Here is a 23780-nt window from a genome sequence, read left to right as displayed (position 1 = left end):
TTTGCTCTGTTTCATTTAATTCATGACAACCAGTGATTCTTTCCAAATAAAGATCAAGTAAAGTCACTCCTCTCTTCCAAACCCTGGAATGGCTTCCTCTTTTTCTCAATTTACAGAGTCTTTACAATGACCAGGAAAGCATCACATAATCTACAACTCCCTCCTCCTCTGCTTCTCTGACTCCTATGTTCCTTCGGTTCCCATCAGCTGTTCTGCAAACACAGACCTCTGTTGTTCCTTGAATGTTAGCAAGAATGTTTCCACCTCAGGAAACTGAGATGGAAATAAGTTGTTACACTTGCCTAACACACTCTTTATCCAGGTATCCAGGTAACTCCTTATCTTTGCTCAAATGTCATTTACCTCAATGGTATGTTCCCTGACCACTCTTCAAAAAAAAAAAAAAAAAAAAAAAATAGTAGGTTCCCTTTCTTCCAAGAACCTGTGCTACAGTCGACCTTTTATGGCCCTTAGCACATTTTATACAGCTTAATTGTTATGTTTATTGTTTGTTTTCTGTCTAACCTTGCTAGAATGTAAGCTGTACAAGAGAGCAATCTTTCTTTGTTTGTACCTTGGAGTATTCCAAACACAACCATTTTTGGGAAATAGTCTGTGTTTAATAAATATTTGTTGAATGATTATTAACACATCAAAAGCCTTATTAAAAGAGCTTGTTTCGTTTTCCTGAATTCTGTTTCCCAAACTGGGTTGGCCTCAGATCTCCTTAAAAACAACAACAACAACAACAACAACAACAACAAGAACAACTAATGTAACCATCCCTCAGAACAACGTACTGCTTAAAATATACGTATGAGAAATTCTACTAGTTACCAAGCATGCTTAGATATAGCCTTAGATATAGCCTTAAAAAAAGCATGTACTGGCAACAGGCCTCTGGGGAAGAGGACGATATACGTCCTTGAAACCGAGCAGTTGGGGGTGCCCAGCTCACTCAGGGCAGACTGCTGCCCGCTTCATTTTTCTGTTATCTCCCCTTCCCCAGAGAGCATCAGCAGTTAGTCAGATAATCCTTTCATTTGAGCTTGCTCACTGGAGGTCATGTACTACATGACCAGACATGTTTTGCCTTTCTTCTTACATCTGTACAAGACCAGGTACCAGGTCAATGTGTAATCTACTCCGGCTTTGTTGATTGGTACTCACTTTCTAGTAACTATGAGACTGAGGAGTTTTTCGGGAGACAGTCTTTTCTACTGTTGTCCCCTGCTCCCATTCTCTTACAGTTGACTTGTTTGTGCCTCATTTTGCCCCCATGCACCGTCAGGAGGGGACAATCTACAGGACTTACTAATATTCCTCAGATAGAGTGCTCCTTTAGAACACCCATTGGGAAATTCTGATTTATAGGCTCTGCTTTACACATCCTCCCTATCAAAATGTTATGTCCCATCATCTTGAGACTACTTTTGATGACTGCTGAACTTTTGAATTCATAGCATAATAGTGGCAGCTGATTAAAAAGAAATCAGCTGGGTGGCTCAGTGGGTTAAAGTGAAAGACACCCCCCCCCCCCCCGTCGTTAACTAATTAACTGCTCTTTTGTTGTGTAAGAGTACCCCTCCTCCCCTTGCAGTGAAAAGACCCTTTCCCCAGGGTTGAATTCAATGTAACTGCTCTTTTGCCTTTCTGTAACCGCTTGGCTTTTAGGGTGTGACACTTGTCTCCTGTTTGAACAAGATACCTTCTGCTAATAGCCGAGGCATGGTCACATAGGCAAGGGGGCTGCATGGTCACATAGGTCACGTAGACAGGGGGCTGCATAGTCAGGTAGGCAGGATGTCTTTCTGCTGAGTAATAAGGTCAAACTTCCCCTCTTTGTTTCCCCTTCCCGCCCTTTCTCTTCGCGCGAGGGGGTCTTCCAAAGCCAATCCGCTAACACCAAGTATGCCTTTTTTCAAATGTTCAAATTGTCAGCCAATCGGCCCCGTCCCATCCAGGACTTGTTTGTACCTGTCTATAAAAATCCTGCACCACCCCAGCCAGGTGTGCTCAGCTAGCAGGAGCTGCTGACCACCCGCAGGCGCACGCTGACCACCCGCAGGCGCCTGCGTAACAATAAAGAACCTCTTGCTGTTTGCATCCTGTGGCAGTGTTGAATTCTTGGGTAAGGGGATCCGCGGGTCTTTCAAAAGCCTTTGCCTTTGGCTCGGGTCATGATCTCAGGGTCCTGGGATCGAGCCAGCATTGGGCTCTCTGCTCAGCAGGGAGCCTGCTTCCTCCTCTCTCTCTGCCTGCCTCTCTGCCTACTTGTGACCTCTGTCTCTATCAAATAAATAAATAAAATCTTAAAAAAAAATCAAGCAAGACATTAAAAGGGGGTTTTGAAGCAGTATTTTGACCTGAAGGAATGAGGCACTAAAGCAGAAATTGTCTACATTTTTGTTGGTAGTGGAACTATTTTGGAGCACATGATTTTTAGACACATCTGGCAGATCATATGCCTTCCACTATCACTTAAATCACAGTGGTGTGCCCCTCTTCACGTTGTAAAGATGAATCAATGGTGCAAATCCTTCTGACCACTTTACTGAATGATCTTTGCTAGACCAACTACCCATAAAAATAGTAACATTAAGGGAGGAATAAAAGTAGTTTATATTTTCTCAGCTATGAATTTTAAGTGGGAAATGGTTTGCATCAAAATCAAAATAAGGCACTGGCCTAGGCTACAAAGAGTTGGCCTGTGGAAGGTCTTAGGGTTTCAGTTCAATTACAATAAGACATCTGTCTCTGTTGATACTGAACTGACTCCTTAACATTATCCCTGTAGTACTTTCTGTGAAAGCCCAGTAAGCTTCTTAAGAGAAAAGCAGAAAACCACATCTGTCAAAATTAGAAAGTGGCAACTACAAGGAAACAAAATGAATCACAGGGTCACTGGAGAATTGTGTAATGGTTTAAGTCCCCCTCGAATAAATTGCCTCTTGTTCACTCTTGGTCCACCCTGATGGTATCAGCCAGTTACTATCCCTTTGACAGGGAGCCAAAGAGAAAACTCAGTCTAGCTGTGTCCTTAATGTATTCATCATGAGTCATGTAGCTATGACTTTGCCTCCAAAGAGGGAAAAGGAAAGTGAAGTGAAAATCTTATTTAGACTGGGTCGAGAACATCTGAAAAACAACCATAAAGTCCAAGCCTCCAGAAATTTCCTGATGTATCTGCGTGAATATCCTGAGATGAAAATCATAGAGTTGTAGGATGTTGTTATGGAAAAAAAAACTTTGGAAAGCATTTAGACTATCCCTTCCTCTTTTCAATATATGAAGAAACTGAGATTGGAGAGATTATACACATTTCATTTGCATTTGTTTTTTCATTTATTTCACTTTGGTTCTTTGGAAATAAAACCTGGCCATGCCAAGAACAGCCAGTAGGGGGCACTTGCTCCCCCCGAATCTTTGTTCTCATTCAGAAATGGTGTTTTCTCTTCTGTTTCCCCGAATTACCAAGCCCCAGTAAAGCTTCTATCCTTTTTACCACCATTTTATTCACCCTTCCAAACTTCAATTCTGAGATATAGAATGAGCTGAGGAAGGAGAGGAGACTGAAGAATCTTGCTCGCTTTAGAGGAAAGTGGGTGACATTAAAGCAGAGCAATCTTCATCCACCATGCAATAGTACAATATGGTCACTAGATGGCAGCATAGACTACACATACCCATCCAGATCCCACTATTTGTGTCCTCTCCCTCAAGAAAGGGGAATCTCAATGATTTGCGTTTAACGGCACAGACAAAATTAAAGGACAGGATTAATAGCATAATGCCAAATGACTCAAAGAGAAAAGGTCCTTGTTATCAGAGGAAAAGGCAGTTATTTACCTTGAATGTAGATCGACTAATGATGTGGTTTCTCTGAATAGTGAGTATATTTTGAAGCTTTCACTTCTTACTAAATGTAAGAATGGCACTTTGTTTTATCTCTGGGACAGCTAGGAGGTAGAACTGAACACTGTGGTTGGAATGAGGCAAGATGGTGGGGGACTAGCAGACTGATAAGACATCAGGTCCCAGGAGCTCAGCTAGATAGTATCAAGCCATTTCAAACACCTACAACCTCAACAGGAGATAGAAGAGAAGAAGAGCAGCAATTCTAGGAACAGAAAATTGACCACTTCATGAAAGGCAGGACGTGCAGAGAAGTGAATCCAATTTGACTGGAAGATAGACCAAGGGGGGGTGGTTTGCGGATCCAGCTCCTGGCAAGCAGTGGAGCAGCGGAGCACAAAATCAGAACTTTTAGAAGTCTGCTCCACTGAGGGACATCACTTCAGAGGTAAAGTGGGGGTGGAATCCTCTTGGGGACAGTGTGGTCTCAGGTCCTGTGGGGTCATGGAAAGACCGGGGTGCCTGAGTGTGACAGAGTTCCCAGGTATCAGAGTGGGGAAACTGACTATAGAGACAGAGCCGAGGAGTGACCTCTCAGATTGGGGTTACCTTAAACTGTGACCAAGGCACCGCTGGGCCACTGCTCTTCAAGTAGGGACCCCACAAGTGGCAGATCTGGGGAGACTCACCTTCCTCCTCTGGGAGGAGCTGTGTGGCAGGAATCATCTGGGTTTGGAGACTCCAAATGGGGCTCTTTGCCAGAGGTAAAATGCTGGGTCACTGGCTAGGTGAGCACAGAGCATGGACAGAGACCAGGGAGATGGGAGTGATTGACTGCTTATCTCTGAGGGCACACTGAAGAGTAGGGCCTTGAGCTCTTGGCTCCTCTGGGCTGGAGATTGGGAGGCTGCCATTTTCATTCCTGTTCTCCAGAGCTCTATGGAAAGCATTCAGGGAACAAAAGCTCCTGAGAGTGAACCTGAGCAGGTTATTTAGCCTAGCCCCTGGCAAGAATGGTCCAATTCCACCTCAGACAAAGACATTTGAGACTCACTGCAACAGGCCCCTCCCCCAGAAGATCAGCAAGAACATCCAGCCAAGACCAAGCTCACTGATCAAGGAGAAAAGCTGAACTCCAGAGCTAGGGGAAAGCAACACATAGAATTTGTGGCTTTCCCCCCATGATCCTTTAGTCTCGCAAAGATAATTTTTAAATTTTTTTTTCTTATTCTATTTTTTTTAACTTTTATTCTTTCTTCTTTTAACATTTTTTAACTAGTCTATCTTAACAATAACATTGTAAAAAAAATCCTTTTTAAACCTTCATTGTTATAGTCATATTTTATCCTTTCATTGTACTTAACCTTATTTTTGTATACATATAGATATTTTTTTCTAAAAAATTTTAGAATACAATTTCTTCCAATAGATCAAAATATACCCTGAATCTAGCACATGGCTTTGTTCTAGTTAGCCTAAGCACAATTTCTCCTCTTTCTTTTTTCTTTTTCTTTTTCCAACCAACTTATCTTATCAATTCCTTTTTTATAACTTTTAAAAATTTTCATCTTTACAGTCGTATTCCATCCCTTCATCAAGTTTAACCTTATTTTTATAGATATATAAGTTTTTCTTTCTTTAAAATTTTGGAAGGCAGTTTCTTGTAAGAGAACAAAATACACCCAAAATCAAGTGGGTGGCTCTGTTCTTTTCATCAATCATATATATATAATTATATATAATTTTCCCCCTTTTGTCTCCCCCCCCCAGTTTTGGGTCTCTCTCTTTTTAAAAAAAAAATTTTTAATTTTTAAAATTTCTTTTCAGTGTACCAGAATTCATTGTTTATGCACCACACCCAGTGCTCCATGCAATATGTGCCCTCCATAACACCCACCACCAGGCTCACCCAACCTCCCATCCAGACTCCCTGCCCCTTCAAAACCCTCATATTGTCTTTCAGAGTCCATGGTCTCTCATGGTTCATCTCTTCCTCCAATTTCCCTCAACTCCCTTCTCCTCTCCATCTCCCCATGTCCTCCATGCTATTTCTTATGCTTTGGGTCTCTTCTGATTTGGTTAGCGTACATTTTTCTGGGATCTTTGCCACCCTTTTAAAATTATTTTATTTATTATTATTATTTTATTTTTGTTTATTTTAATATTTTATTCTCTCATTCATGTATTCTTATCTGGATAAAATGACAAGGCAGAAAAACTCACCACAGAAAAACAGGAGGCAGTACACATGACTAGGGACCTAATCAATACGAACATTGGTAATATGTTAGATCTGGAGTTCAGAATGATGATTCTGAAGATGCTAGCTGGGCTTAAAAAAGGCATGGAAGATATTAGAGAAACCCTGTATGGAGAAATAAAAGTCCTTCTGGAGAAATAAAAGAACTCAAATCTAACCAAGTTAAAATCAAAAAGCTATTAATGAGGCACAATAAAAAATGGAGGCCCTTACTGCTAGGATAAATGAGGCAGAAGAGAGAATTAGTGATAAAGAAGACCAAATGATGGGGAATAAAGAAGCTAAGCAAAATAGGGGTACCTGGGTGGATCAGTTGGTTAAAGCCTCTGCCTTCAGCTCAGGTCAGGTTCTGGGATCAAGCCCCACATCAGGCTCTCTTCTCAGTGGGGAGCCTCTCCCACCCAGCCTACCTCTCTGCCTACTTGTGATCTCTGTCTGTCAAATATATAAATAAAATCTTAAAAAAAAAAAAAAAGAAGAAGCTGAGCAAAAGAGAGACAACTACTGGACCACAAGGGGGAATTTGAGAGATAAGTTACACCATAAGACAAAACAACATTAGAATAATTGGGATCCTAGAAGAAGAGGTAGAAAGAGAGAGGAGGACAGAAGGTATATTGGAGCGAATTACTGTAGAGAATTTCCCTAGTATGGCAAAGGGAACAAACATCAAAATCCAGGAGGCACAGAGAACCCCCCTCAAAATCAATAAAAATAGGCCCACACCCCATAATCTAATAGTAAAACTTAAAAACCTCAATGACAGAGAAAGTCATGAAAGCAGTTCGGGACAAGAAGTCTGTAACATACAATGGTAGAAATATTAGATTGGCAGCAGACTTATCCACAGAGACCTCACAGGCCAGAAAGAACTGGCATGATATATTCAGAGCACTAAATGAGAAAAATATGCAGCCAAGAATACTATATCCAGCTAGGCTATCATTGAAAACAGAAGGAGAGATAAAAAGCTTCCAGGACAAACAAAAATTAAAAGAATTTTCAAACACCAAACCAACCATACAGGAAATATTGAAAGGGGTCCTCTAAGCAAAGAGAGAGCCTAAAAAGTAGTGGACCAGAAAGTAACAGAGACTATATACAGTGACAGTCACCTTACAGGCAGTACAATGGCACTACATTCGTATCTTTCAATAGTTATCCTGAATGTGAATGGGCTAAGTGCCCCAATCAAAAGACACAGGGTATCAGAATGGATTAAAAAAATCAAAACCCATTAACATGTTGTCTACAAGAAACTCATTTTAGATCCAAAGACACCTTCAGATTTAAAGTGAGGGGGTGGACATCACAGATATATTCAGAACATTCCATCCCAAAGCAACAGAATACATATTCTTCTCTAGTGCACATGGAACATTCTCCAGAATAGATCAAATCCTGGGTCACCAATCAGGTCTCAACTGGTAACAAAAGATTGGGATCATTCCCTGCATATTTTCAGTCCACAATGCTCTGAAGCTAGAACTCAATCACAAGAGGAAATTTGGAAAGAACCCGAATACATGGAGGCTAAAGAGCATCCTACTAAAGAATGAATGGATCAACCAGGAAATTAAAGAATTTAAAAAATTCACGGAAACAAATGAAAATGAAAACACAACTATTCAAAATCTGTGGGACACAGCAAAGGTTGTCCTGAGAGGAAAGCATATAGCAATACAAGCCTTTCTCAAGAAACAAGAAAGGTCTCAAGTATATAACCAAACCCTACACCTAAAGGACCTGGAGAAAGAATGGCAAAGAGAGCCTAAAACCAGCAGTAGAAGAGAAATAATAAAGATCAGAGCAGAAATCAATGAAATAGAAACCAAAAGAAAGAACAGTAGAAAAAATCAACAAAACTAGGAGGTGGTTCTTTGAAAGAATTAATAAGATTGATAAACCCCTGGCTAGACTAGACTTATCAAAAAGAAAAGAGAAAAGACCCAAATAAATAAAATCATGAATGAAAGAGGAGAGATCACAACTAACACCTAAGAAATATAAACAATTATAAGAACATACTATGAGCAACTATACGCCAGCAAAATCTGGAAGAAATGGATGTATTCCTAAGGACATATAAACTACCAAAACTTAACCAGGAAGAAATAGAAAACCTGAACAGACCCACAACCAATAAGGAGATTGAAGCAGTCATCAAAAGTCTCCAAAGAAACAAGAACCCATGGCCAGACAGCTTCCCAGTGGAATTTGCCAAACATTTATAGAAGAATTAACACCTGTTCTCTTGAAACTGTTCCAAAAAAATAGAAATGGAAGGAAAACTTTCCAACTCATTTTATGAGGCCAGCATTACATTGATCCCAAAACCAGACAAAGACCCTGCCAAAAAGGAGAATTACAAAGCAATATCCTTGATGAACACAGGTGTGAAAATTCTCACCAAAATTCTAGCCAATAGGATCCAGCAGGACATTAAAAGGATTATTCACCATGACCAAGTGGGATTTATTCCTGGGCTGCAAGTTTGGTTCAATATCTGCAAATCAATCAATGTGATATAATACATTAATAAAAGAAAGAACAAGAACCATATGATACTCTCAATAGATGCTAAAAAAGCATTTGACAAAGTACAACATCCTTTCTTGACTAAAACTCTTCACAGTGTGGGGATAGAGGGTACATATCTCAATATCATCGAAGGTATGAAAAAACCACAGCAAATACCATTCTCAATGGAGAAACACTAAGAGCTTTTCTACTAAGGTCAGGAACATGGCAGGGCTGTCCACTACCACCACTGCTATTCAATACAGTACTACAAGTCCTAGCCTCAGCAATCAGACAACAAAAAGAAATAAAAGGCATCCAAGTCGGCCAAGAAGAAGTCAAACTCTCACTCTTTGCAGATGATATGATACTTTATGTGGAAAACCCAAATGACTCCACTCTTAAGCTGCTAGAACTCATACAGAAATTCAGTAAAGTTTCAGGATATAAAGTCAATGCACAGCAAAAAAAAAAAAAAAAAAAAAAAAGTCAATGCACAGAAATCAGCTGCATTTCTATACACCAACAGCAGGACAGAAGAAAGAGAAATTAAGGAGTCAATTCCATTTACAATTGCACCCCAAACCATAAGATACCTAAGAATAAACCTACCCAAAGAGGCAAAGAGTCTGTACTCACAAAACTATAAAGTACTCATGAAAGAAATTGAGGAAGGCACAAAGAAATGGAAAAACATTCCATGCTTATAGATTAGAAGAAAAAATATTATGAAAATACCTATGCTACCTAAAGCAATCTATGCATTTAATGCAATCCCTATCAAAATACCATCAATTTTTTTCAAAGAAAGAGAATAAATAATCCTAAAATTTATATGGAACCAGAAAAGGCCCTGAATAGCCAGAGGAATGTTGAAAAAGAAAGCCAAAGTTGGTGGCATCACAATTCCAGACTTTAAGTTCTATTACAAAGCTGTAATCATCAAAACGGTATGGTACTGGCACAAAAACGGACACACAGATCACTGACACAGAATAGACAGCCCAGAAATGAACCCTCAACTCCTTGGTCAACTAATCTTCGACAAAGCAGGAAAGAATGTCCAATGGAAAAGAGACAATCTCTTGAAAAAGTGGTGTTTGGAAAACTGAACAGCTGCATGCAGAAGAATGAAACTGGACCATTTATTTACACTGCACACAAAAACGGACTCAAAAAATGGATGAAAGACCTCAATATGAGATAGGAATCCATCAAAATCCTTGAGGAGAACACAGGCAGCAACCTCTTTGACCTCAGCCACTTCCTAGAAACATCACCAAAGGCAATAAAAGCAAGGGCCAAAATGAACTATTGGGATTTCATCAAGATCAAAAGCTTTTGCACAGCAAAGGAAACAGTCAACAAAACCAAAAGACAACTGACAGAATGGGAGAAGATATTCACAAATCACATATCTGAGAAAGGGCTAGTATTCAAAATCTATAAAGAACTTATCAAACTCAACACCCAAAGATCAAATAATCCAATCAAGAAATGGGCAGAGGACAAGAACAGACATTTATGAAAAAAAGACAACCAGATGACCAACAGACACATGAAAAAGTGCTTCACTTCTCTTGGCATCAAGGAAATACAAATCAAAACCACAATGAGATACCACCTTACACCAGTCAGAATGGTTAAAATTAACCAGTCAAGAAACAGGTGTTGGTGAGGATGTGGAGAATGGGGAATCTTCCTACATTGTTGGTGGAAATGCAAACTGGTACAGCTACTCTAGACAACAGTATGGAGTTTCCTCAAAAAGTTGAAAATAGAGCTACCCTATGACCAGCAATTGCACTACTGCGTATTTACCCTAAAGATACAAATGTAGTGACTTGAAGGGGCATGTGCACCTGAATGTTTATAACAGCAATGTCCACAAGAGCCAAAATATGGAAAGAACATAGATGTCCAGCAACAGATGATGGATAAGGAAGAGGTGGTATATATACACAATGGAATACTATGCAGCCATCAAAAGAAATGAAATCCTACCATTAGCAATGATATGGATGGAACTAGAGGGTATTATGCTGAGCGAAATAAGTCAACAAAAGAAAGACAAATATCATATGATCTCCCTGATATGAGGAATTGAGAGGCAGAGTGGGGGGATTTGGAGAGTAGGGAAGGAAAAAAATGAAACAAGATGGGATTGTTAGGGAGACAAACCATGAGAGACTCTTAATCTCACAAAAGAAACTGAGGGTTGCTGGGGAGAGGAGGGATATGGAGACGGTGGTTGTGTTATGGACTTTAGGGAGGGTATGTGATATTGTGAGTGCTGTAAAGTGTCTAAACCTGACGATTCACAGACCTGTACCCCTGGGTCAAATAATACATTATATATTAATAAAAATATTAAAAAATAAGTGAACACTGTGGAACAGAAGCTTTCTATCAAAACAAATTGCATTTAGCTCCAGGTCTAGTCCATTGAAATATAGCAATCATAATTCATGTTAGCTGCCAATCTTATTGCTCTCTACTAATATAGTCTGCATTTCCAACATCATGATTTAGATCATGCTATCACCATTCTCCCGGTCTCCCAGTCTCAAAAATTTGAAATCATCTTTGATCCTTCCCTTTACAAGATTTTCTTTTTTTTCCCCCACTTTTTACCTTTTGTTTATTTATTTTTTTATTAATTTATTTATTTTCAGCATAACAGTATTCATTATTTTTTCACCACACCCAGTGCTCCATGCAATCCAGGTATTATAAAGATTTTCTTTTTAAAAAAAAATTTGTTTTTTCCTTCAAAATTTCTTTTGCAGTTCCTTTGTATTCCTTTGTCACTAGACCTTTTTGCCTTTAATATAAATATATAACTAAATTAGCCTCCTTGTCCCAAGTCTTTCTAGTTACTCTCTTTTATACGCAGTTGATAGTATATATTAATGATACTTCTTTCTCTAGTATCCTTTCTCTGGAAAAAATGTTTTCCCATTGCTTATGGGAGAAATTTTATTCTGTTGTTGGTCTTATGTTATAATCTCTTTGCTAATACTACACTGTCTTGATCATTGTAGCTTCATAGTAAATAAATTTTAAATTCCTCCAACTTTATTCTTTTTCAAAGATGTTTTAGTTATTCTAGTTCTTTTTTCCTTGTTATACAAGTTTTAGAGTTAGCTTTCTACTTCTACAAAAAAAAAAAATTCTGCTAAGATTTCCATTGGCATTGCATTAAACCTGGATCAATGTGGTAGAATCAATCATCTAATCAACAAGCACCTACTTAGATCTTTTATGCCTCTACTTGGGTCTTTTATGATTTCATCTATTAGTGTTTTATAGTTTGCAGCATATAGATCTAGTACATATTTTGTTATATTTATACCTATGTATTTTATGTTTTTGGAGTTGTTATAAATAGCATTGATTTAAAAGTTTTGGCTTCCAATTGTACGTTGCTAGCATATAGAAAAATGACTGATTATTTCTTCAGTTTTTAAAATTGTTATAAAAAACACAACATAAAATTTACCATCTTAACCATATTTTGGTGTACAGTTCAGAATTAGTAAGTACATTGGAATTATTGTGCAATCACCACCACTGTTCATTTCCAGATTTTTTTTTTTAAATAAGACAAATTTTTTACAAAAGTTTAAGGTTCACAGCAAGGTTGAGAGGGAGGTACAAAGAATTCCTACATAGTCATTTCCCTTACACATGCAAAGTCTCCCTATTATCAACATCTTCAACCAGAAGAGAGACATTTGTTATAATTGAGACCCCTAATGTAGATACAGCATAGTTACCCAAAGTTAGTAGTTTATGTTATTTTTCACTTTTAGTGTTGTGCATTCTCTGGGTTGGATACGTGAATAATGACATGCATCCACCTTTATAGTATCATGCACAGTATTTTCACTGACCTAAAAATCCTCTGTGCTCTACCTAATTATGGCTTTCCCCTCAAACCCTGGCAACTCAATGTTTTTACTAGCTCTGTTTCCCCCCATAGAGTATGCAGGAATTACCGTTGGCTTCTTTCACTTTGTAATATGCATTTAAGTTTCCTCCATGTCTTTTTGTGGCTTGATATCTCATTTCTGTTGAGCACTGAATAGTAGTTTATTGTCTATATATACCATAGTTTATTTATCCATTCACCAATAATGTGGGACTTGGTTATTTTCTAGTTTTTGCAATCATGAATAAAGCTTCTATAAACATCTGTGGGCAAGTTTTTGTGTAGACATAAGTTTTCAACTTCTTTTGATAAATACCAACAAGTGCAACTGCTGGATCATATAGTAAGAATGTTTTTGTTTTATAAGACACCACTACACAGTCTTCAAAAAAGGCTGGACCATTTTGCATATCCACCAGCAATGAATGAAAATTTATGTTGCTCTACATTTTTGCTAGGTGTTGTCACTGTTCCAGATTTTGGCCATTCTAATAGATTTGTGGTGGGATCTTACAGTTTTTTAAACTTGCATTTCCCTGGTGACATATGATGTGGAGCATTTTAAAATATATTTTTTAAAGATTTTATTTATTGATACAAAAGTTGGGTATTCATCCTTTCTGGTGGAGGCATAATATTCCATTGGATGGCACTGGAGATTTTACTGAGTGAAATAAATCAAGCAGAGAGAGTCAATTATCATATGGTTTCACTTGTGGAGCATAAAGAATAACACGGAGGACATTGGGAGAAGGAGAGGAGAAGGGAGTTGGGGTAAATCAGAGGGGGAGACAAACCATGAGAGACTGTGGATTCTGAGAAACAAACTGAGGTTTTTAGAGGGGAGAGTTGTGGGGGATGGGTGAGCCTGGTGGTGGGTATTAAGGAGGGCACTTATTGCATGGAGCACTGGGTGTGATGCATAAACAATGAAATTGGGACACTGAAAAAATAAACTTTTAAAAAAAGTTTTTATTTATTTGAGAGAGAGAGAGAGATATCACAAGCTGGGGGGAAGGGGCAGAGGGAATGGGAGAAGCAGACCCCCTGCTGAGCAGGGTGCCCAACACAGGGCTGGATCCCAGGATTCTGGGAATGTGACCTGAGCGAAAGCAGATGCTTAACTAACTGGGATACCCTGCTTCCCCATCTTTTTATATTATTATTTGCCATTTGTATATATCCTTTTGTGAGGTGTCTGTTAAGATGTTTGGCCCATTTTTTTATTGGTTTGATTATTTTTTTAATCATTGAGATTTGAGAGATCTTTGTAAATTTTGGATACTATCTTTTATAAGCTGTGTCTTTTCTAAGTATTTTTTCCCAGTGTGTGGCCTGTCTTCTTGTTCTCTTGACATTGCTTTTTGCAGCACAGAAATTTTTAAATTTAACAAAGGATAGTTTATCAAACTTTTTCATGGATCATGCCTCTGGTGTTGTATCTGAAAAGGCATCACCATACCTACTTTCATACAGGTTTTCTCTTATGTTATTTTCTAGGAGATCTATAGTTTTGCATTTTATATTTATGTCTGTAATCTATTTTGATTTAATTTTGTGAAACGTGTAAAGTATGTGAACAGATTACTTTTTGTGCATGTGGATGTTCAATTCTCTGTGTTTCATTGTATTACATTTGTTACTTTGCCAAAGATTAATTGACTATATTTTTGTGAGTATATTTCTGGCTCTCTGTTTTATTCATTGATCTATTTGTCTTATACCATATTGTGTTGATTACTGTCACTTTTATAGTAAGCAGGAAGTAAGTAGCTTGCTAGGTAACATCAGTTCTTCAGCTTTGCTCTTTAATATTGTACTGGCTATTGTGAGTTTTTGATTCTCCATACAAAATTTAGAATCAGTTTGTAGATATTCAAAAATGACTTTCTGAGATATTGATTAAGTCTAAAGATCAAATTGGGAAAAATTGATATCTCAGTAATTTTGATTTTTCTACCCATTAGCATGGAGTATCTTTCCACTTATTTATTATTCAAATTATTTATTTATTTTTTTGATTTTATTCATCAGAGTTTTGTAGATTTTCTCATATATATCTTGTACATATTCTATTAGATTTATATCTGAGTATTTTACTTTTTGTGTGATAATGTAAGCAGTATTTTGTCCTTATTTTCAAATTCTACTTGTTCATTGCTGTTACATAGGAAAAACGTAAAATCCTGTATATTAACCTCATATCCTGAAACCTTAGTATAATCAATTAGTAGTTCTGGGAGTTCAAAATGGTTTTCTGGTAGAAAACATATAGTTGGCTTCTGTTTTTTGATCCATTCTGATAATCTCTGCCTTTTAATTGGTGCACTTAGAATACTAGCATTAAAAGTGATTATTGATATAGTTGGGTTAATATATACACTGTCAAAAATATATGAAGACAAATGAAAATGAAAACACAATAGCCCAAGAATCTATGAAATCCTAGCAAAAAAGCTTAGTAAAAACTGTTCTAAGAAGGAAGTTTATAGCAATACAGACTTACCTTTACCTTACACCTAAAGGAGCTAGAAAAAGAAGAAGAAGAAGAAGAAGAAGAAGAACAACAACAACAACAACAACAACAACAAAACCCTCAAAGCCTGTAGAAGGAAGGCAATAATAAAGATTAGGGATGAAATAAGCCAAATAGAAACTGAAAAAGTATTAAAACAGATCAATGAAACCAGGAGCTTGTTCTTTTAAAAAATGAACAAAATTGATAAAATTTTAGCCAGATTCATCCAAGAGAGAGAGAGAGAGAGAAAGGGTCGGGGGAGAACTAAAATAAACTAAATCAGAAATGAAAGAGGAGAAAGAACAACCAACACTACAGAAATACAAAAGATTATAAGAGAATATTATGAAAAACAATATGTTAACGAACTGGGCAACCTAGAAGAAATAGATAAATTCCTAGAAACATATAATCTCCCCAAATTGAATCAGGAAGAAATAGAAAATTTGAACAGACAGATTACCAGCAATAAAATTGAATCAGTAACCCAAAAACTCCCAAAAATCAAAAGTCCAGTACCAGATGACTTCATAGGTGAATTTTACCAAACACTTAAAGAAGAGTAAAAATCTATTCCTCTCAAACTATCCCCAAAATAGAAGGAATAAAAGCATCCAAATTTATTCTATGAGGCCAGCATTACCCTGAAACCAAAGCCAGGTAAAAACACTATAAAAAAAGAGAACTACAAGCCAATATTTCTAATGAACATAGATGTAAATATCCTCAACAAAATATTAGCAAACCAAATCAGCAATAAATTAAAAAATTCATTCACCACAATCAAATGGGATTTCTTCCTGTGATGTTAGGATAGTTCAATATTTGCAAATCAACGTGGTACATCACATCAACAAGAAAAAAATAAAAACCATATCATCAACTCAATTGATGAAGAGAAAGCATTTGGCAAAGTACATTCATAATAAAAATTCTCAACAAAATAGGTTTAGCGGTAATATACCTCAACATAATAAAGGCCATATATGAAAAACCCACAGCAAACATCATACTCAATGGTGAAAAACTGAGAGCTTTTCCCAAAGATAAGGAATAATAGAAGGATGTTCACTCTCACCACTTCTATTCAACATAGTACTGGAAGTCCTGGCCACAGCAATCAGATAAGAAGGAGAAATAAAAGGGATCCAAACTAATAAGGAAGAAGTAAAACTTTCACTATTTGCAGATGAGATGATACTATATATAGAAAATCTTAAAGATCCTCCTCTCTCTCTCTGCCTGCTTCTCTGCCTACCTGTGATCTCTGTCTGTCAAATAAATAAATAAATAAATAAAATCTTAAAAAAAGAAAACCCTAAAGAAACCACCAAAAAAATCATAGAACTAATAAATGAATTCAGTAAGTTCACAGAATACAAAATCAACATACAGAAATCCCTAGTATTTTTATACACTAGTAGTGAATCAGCAAAAAAAAAATTAAGAAAACAATCTCATTTACAATTGTATCAAAAATAATAAAATACTTAGAAATAAACTTAACCAAAGAGATGAAAGATCTATACTCTGAAAACTATAAAACACTGATGAAAGAAATTTAAGATGATATGAACAAATGAAAAATATTTCATGTTCATAAACTGGAAGAACAAATATTGTTAAAATATCCTTACTTCTCAAAACAATCAAAAACATTTTTCACAGAACTAGAATAAATATTCCTAAATTTTTTATAGAACCACAAAATACCCCAAATAGCCAAAGCATTCTTGAAAAAGAACAAAGCTAGAGGTACCACAATCCCAGAGTTCAAGATAAACTACAAAGCTATAGTAATCAAAACAGTATGGTACTGGCACAAAAATAGACACACATGAATAGAACAGAATAGAGGGCCCAGAAATATGCCGGTGAATACATGGTCAATTAATTTCCAACAAAAGCATTAAAACTATGCAATGGGAAAAAGTTGGTCTCTTCAACAAAGAGTATTGAAAAAAACCAGACAGCTACATGTAAAGAATGAAACTAGACCACCTTCTTACACCATACACAAAAATAAACTTCAAAATGGATTAAAGACTTAAATTTGAGACCTAAAACCATAAAAGTCCCAGAAGAGAGTACAGGCAATAATTCTCTGTCATCAGCAGTAGCAACATTTTTCCAGATATCTCCTTAGACAAGGGAAGCAAAAGCAAATTATTGGGACTGCATCAAAATAAAGAGCTTCTGCAGAACAAAGGAAAAAAAACCACTAAAAGATAATCTCCTGAATGGGAGAAGATATTTGTAAATGACATGTCTGATAAAGGGTTAGTATCCAAAATACATAGAGAACATATACAACTTAACACCAAAAACAACCCCCCAAATAATCCAATTAAAAATAGGCAGAAGACATGAATAGCTGTTTCTCCAAAGAAGACATACAGATGGTCAACAGACACATGAAAAGATGCTCAGTATCACTAATAATCAGGGAAATGCAAAGCATAACCAAAATGACATATGTCATACCTGTCAGAATGAATAAAATAAGAAATGCAAGAAACATGTGCTGGTGAGATATGAAGAAAAAGGAACATTTATGCACTGTTGGCAGTAATGCAAACTGGTGAAGCTATTGTGGAAAACACTTGACATTCTTCAAAAAATGAAAAATAGCATTTCCATAAGATCCAGTAATTCCGCTACTAGGAATATACCCAGAGAATATGAAAATACTAATTTAAAAGGATATATGAACACTTATGTTTATTGCAGCATTATTTAAAATGCTCAAATTATGAAAGCAACCCAAGAGCCCATCGACAGATGAGTGGATAAAGAAGATGTGATACGTATGTGTTTATGTATGTATGTATATATGTATGTATCTATGTAGATAAATAGATAAAGAGTGGAATATTACTCAGTCATAGAAGGAATGAAATCTTGTCATTTGCAACAACATAGATGGGTCCAGAGGGTATAATGCAAAGTGAAATAAGTAAATCAGAGGAAGACAAATACCAGATGGTTTCACTCATATGTGGAATTTAAGAACCAAAACAAATGAACAACTACAGAAAAGGGAGACAAATCAAAAAACAGTCTTTTAATAATAGAGAACAAACAGATGGTTACCAGAGGGGAGATGGGTGGGTGAATGGGTGATATTGGTGAAGGAGATTATGAGTATATTTATCATGATGAACACTGAGAAATGTACAGAACTGTTGGATCACTATATTGCACATCAGAAAGTAATATGACACTGCATGCTAACTACGCTGGAATTAAAATTTTAAAAAATCTACCACGTCATTAACTGTTTTCTCTTTGTTGCCATTGTTCTTCCCACTTTTTCATCTATTGTTTTTCTGGCTTTTGTGGTTTTAATTGAGCACTTTATATGATTCCAACTATTCTTCTTAGCTTATTGATTATACTTCCTTTAAAAAAAGACAACAACTTTTTAGTGGTTGCCCTAGAGTTTGCAATATACATTTAAAACTAATCCAAGTCCACTTCCAAGTACATTTATACCACTTCATGGGTGGTGTGAGACATTACAATAACAAAAGATTCCTTATTCCTGCCTCTCATCCCTGTAGAATTATTGTCATTCACTTCATATACATATGAAATACATATATGATATATATATAAGCAACCATAATCAAATACATTGTTGGTGATATTATTTTGAATACACTATTGCCTGTTAGATCAATTATGTATAACAAAAATAGAAGTTTTTATCTTACCTTCACCTATTCCTTCTTTGATCTTTTCCCTTACTTTATGTAGATATGAATTTCTGACCTATATCATTTCCCCTCCCTCTAAAGAATTTTAACATTTCTTACAAGGCAGCTCAACTGCGAACAAATTCCCTCAATTTTTATTTGCCTAAGAATGTTTTTATTTGTCTTTCACATTTGAAGGATATTTTGCACCGTACATATGGATGTTTTTTTCTCTCAACACTTAAAATGTTTCACTCTATACTCATTCATTGCATGGTTTTTGAGGAGAAGTTGGATTGTTGTAATTTTGTTAAATTAACATTGGTTTAGTAGAGCCTTATGTGGAGTGTTGGATGGTGAGCCACTAGTCAACAAAGACCACAGGAGAAAGTGAGATTGAAAAGTTTATTACTCACAGGTCCTGGAGGAAGTACACAACATGCTTGTGTAGCCACACAAGGATATCAAGGCAGGGTACAGGCAGAATGCTAGCAAAGGGAACTGAGACTTATGCCTTTATTGAGGTCTTTGGTTAAAGTGTTTCTGGGGTCCCTAACCTAAGGCTGGATTGGTCAACTCAAATAAAAAATATTGAGGTTTTGGTAAGCTCTGAGGGGTCTTATCTAAGGAGTGCACAAGAAGTAGCTGGGAATTAGGAGAGACTATTTATCACCAGGAGTATGGTGGAAGTCAAAGGGGAACTTAACATTCTTTACTGTGTGGGGTATTATCTAGGGCATGCATTCATAAAAGTTGTTAGAATCAGTTCAAAGCCTCTGCAGGCATTTAGCCACACAAAATAAACGCCAAAGCATTGGTACATATGTAATTCTTCTCTTAATTTCTCTATAGGTGAGGTGTTCTTTCCTCTGGCTTCTTTTGGAATTTTTTTTTTTTTTTAGTTTCCACATGACTTGCATTGTATTAGAAACATTTTTAATGTCTTCTCTATCTTTATTGCAGAATAATTAAAAACAAAATTGTACATATTTAAAGTATGCAGTGTGATGATTCTTTTTAAATTTTTTATAAATATATATTTTTATCCCCCAGGGTACAGGTATGTGAACTGCCAGGTTTACACACTTCACAGAACTCACCATAGCACATATCCTTCCCAATGTCCATAATCCACCCCCCTTCTCCCAACCCCCCTTCCACCAGCAACCCTCAGTTTGTTTTGTGAGATTAAGAGTCACTTATGGTTTGTCTCCCTCCCAATCCCATCTTGTTTCATTTATTCTTCTCCTACTCCCTTAACCCCCCATGTTGCATCTCCACTTTCTCATATCAGGGAGATCATATGATAGTTTTCTTTCTCCGATTGACTTATTTCGCTAAACATGATACCCTCTAGTTCCATCCATGTTGTCACAAATGGCAAGATTTCATTTCTTTTGATGGCTGCATAGTATTCCATTGTGTATATATACCACATCTTCTTTATCCATTCATCTGTTGATGGACATCTAGGGCCAGACGGCTTCCCGGGGGAATTCTATCAAACATTTAAAGAAGAACTATTTCCTATTCTCCTGAAACTGTTCCAAAAAATAGAAATGGAAGGAAAACTTCCAAATTCATTTTATGAGGCCAACATCATCTTGATCCCAAATCCAGACAAGGATCCCATCAAAAAAGACGAATACAAAAAAGACCAACTACAGACCAATATCCTTGATGAACACAGATGCAAAAATTCTCACTAAAATACTAGCCAATAGGATTCAACAGTACATTAAAAGGATTATTCACCACGACCAAGTGGGATTTATTCCAGGGCTGCAAGGTTGGTTCAACATCCGCAAGTCAATCAATGTGATACAACATATCAATAAAAGAAAGAACAAGAACCATATGATACTCTCCATAGATGCTGAAAAAGCATTTGACAAAGTACAGCATCCCTTCCTAATCAAAACTCTTCAAAGTGTAGGGATAGAGGGCACATACCTCAATATTATCAAAGCCATCTATGAAAAACCCACCGCAAATATCATTCTCAATGGAGAAAAACTGAAAGCTTTTCCGCTAAGGTCAGGAACATGGCAGGGATGTCCATTATCACCACTGCTATTCAACATAGTACTAGAAGTCCTAGCCTCAGCAATCAGACAACAAAAAGAAATTAAAGGCATCCAAATTGGCAAAGAAGTCAAATTACCACTCTTCACAGATGATATGATACTATATGTGGAACACCCAAAAGGCTCCACTCCAAAACTTCTAGAACTTATACAGGAATTCAGTAAAGTATCAAGATATAAAATCAATGCACAGAAATCAGTTGCATTTCTCTACACCAACAACAAGACAGAAGAAAGAGAAATTAAGGAGTCAATCCCATTTACAATTGCACCCAAAACCATAAGATACCTAGGAATAAACCTAACCAAAGAGGCAAATAATCTATACTTAGAAAACTATAAAGTAATCATGAAAGAAATTGAGGAAGACAGAAAGAAATGGAAAAATGTTCCATGCTCCTGGATTTGAAGAATAAAATTGTGAAAATGTCTATGCTACCTAAAGCAATCTACACATTTAATGCAATTCCTATCAAAGTACCATCCATCGTTTTCAAAGAAATGGAGCAAATAATCCTAAAATTTATATGGAACCAGAAAAGACCTCGAATAGCCAAAGGAATATTGAAAAAGAAAGCCAAAGTTGGTGGCATCACAATTCCAGACTTCAATCTCTATTACAAAGCTGTCATCATCAAGACAGCCTGGTACTGGCACAAAAACAGACACATAGATCAATGGAACAGAATAGAGAGCCCAGAAATAGACCCTCAACTCTATGATCAACTAACCTTCCACAAAGCAGGAAAGAATGTCCAATGGAAAAAAGACAGCCTCTTCAATAAATGGTGTTGGGAAAATTGGACAGCCACATGCAGAAAAATGAAATTAGACCATTTCCTTACACCATACACAAAAATAGACTCAAAATGGATGAAGGACCTCAGTGTGAGAAAGGAATCCATCAAAATCCTTGAGGAGAACACAAGCAGCAAACTTTTCGACCTCAGCCGCAGCAACATCTTCCTAGGAACATCACCAAAGGCAAGGGAAGCAAGGGCAAAAATGAATTATTGGGATTTCATCAAGATCAAAAGCTTTTGCACAGCAAAGGAAACAGTTAACAAAACCAAAGACAACTGACAGAATGGGAGAAGATATTTGCAAACGACATATCAGATAAAGCGCTAGTGTCCAAAATCTATAAAGAACTTAGCAAACTCAACACCCAAAGAACAAATAATCCAATCAAGAAATGGGCAGAGGACATGAACAGACATTTCTGCAAAGAAGACATCCAGATGGCCAACAGACACATAAAAAAGTGCTCCATATCACTTGGCATCAGAGAAATACAAATCAAAACCACAATGAGATACCACCTCACACCAGTCAGAATGGCTAAAATTAACAAGTCAGGAAATGAGAGATGCTGGCGAGGATGCGGAGAAAGGGAAACCCTCCTACACTGTTGGTGGGAATGCAGGCTGGTGCAGCCACTCTGGAAAACAGCATGGAGGTTCCTCAAAATGTTGAAAATAGAACTACCCTATGACCCAGCAATTGCACTACTGGGTATTTACCCTAATGATACAAACATAGTGATCCAAAGGGGCTCGTGCACCTGAATGTTTATAGCAGTAATGTCCACAACAGCCAAACTATGGAAAGAACATAGATGTTCTTTTGGAAATTTATCTTTGATTTGTAGAGTTTGAAAATGATATGCTTAGGTATAGTTTTATGGAATTTTTCTGCTTGGTGTTTTCTATGCTTCCTGGATCTGTGGGTTGATGTCTGATATTCATTTTGTGAAAATTCTCAGTCATTATCATTTCAATTCTTGAATTTCTTATGACAATGTAGCAAGCCTATCACTCATAATTTTTAGTAACCACCAGTGATTGTGAGTTGAGTATGTATGAAACCACAGAGCATAGCTTGTGTAAGTGCTGAAATTGTAGGTGCTGAAATAAATGCCTAGTAAAGGAAAGATATGACCTTAGTTGTTTTAAATGCAATGATAGGGGCACCAAGATGGCTCAGTTGTTACGCATCTGCCTTTTGCTCAGGTCATGATCCCAGGGTCCTGGGATTGAGCCCTGCATCTGGCTCCCTGCTTGGTGGGAAGCCTGCTTCTCCCTCTCCCACTCCCCCTGTTTGTGCTCCCTCTCTCGCTGTCTCTCTCTCCAATAAATAAATTAAAAACTTAAATGCAATGATATAAGATTTATACATAGTATTACCATTTAATCCCATATGAATATTCTTTTATTGTTTTTGGAGATCCAACACAACTGTCTCTATGGTAGTGAATTGGACCTGGAATTTGCTGTCTAAAAAATTACAGATAACATTAGTTTCTTTCAGTATGTCATCAGATAATCAGTTTGGGGTGAAAGGCTGTACATATACAGACAGTTCACAAGAACCTAACTGGAATCCTTTCCTAAGAAATATTTCTCTTGCCTTCTAAGAGTCTCATATTTCAGCAGATATATATATATATTTTATTTATGAGGGACAGTTCTCCTTTTTTGTTTTTCTTATAATGAAGTATATAAATAAATTCATTGACTATCAGTTGAGATATTCAAAGCATACACTAGTTACTTAATTTATATAGTTGGAGTGAAGTGAAGAGCCTCTATTTAGCATTTATAACAGGCCAGTTAAACAAAGAGAATCCAATGGTACAAAGATTTTCATTTGAGGTTTTTGTTCTTAAACTTCAGTGTACATGAGCCCATAGGTATTAGATTTAATAGATCATTGGTGGGCTTGAGATACTGCATTATTCAGAAGCATCCCAGGTGATTCTGTTGCCAATGGGATTTTGGTCACATTTTGAGAGACAAAGCACTAAAATTGCTCAAATATTCATAACCATCACCTTAGATTTTGAATTCTTCTTTTTTTCTTAATAGGAAAGTTTACCTTACAAATGAAACAAGAAAAAGAAGTAAAA

This window comes from Mustela lutreola, chromosome 2 (genome assembly GCF_030435805.1).
Source record: "Mustela lutreola isolate mMusLut2 chromosome 2, mMusLut2.pri, whole genome shotgun sequence".
Taxonomy (NCBI): domain Eukaryota; kingdom Metazoa; phylum Chordata; class Mammalia; order Carnivora; family Mustelidae; genus Mustela; species Mustela lutreola.
The sequence above is the reverse complement of the archived record's forward strand: the minus strand, read 5'-3'. Positions refer to the sequence as shown.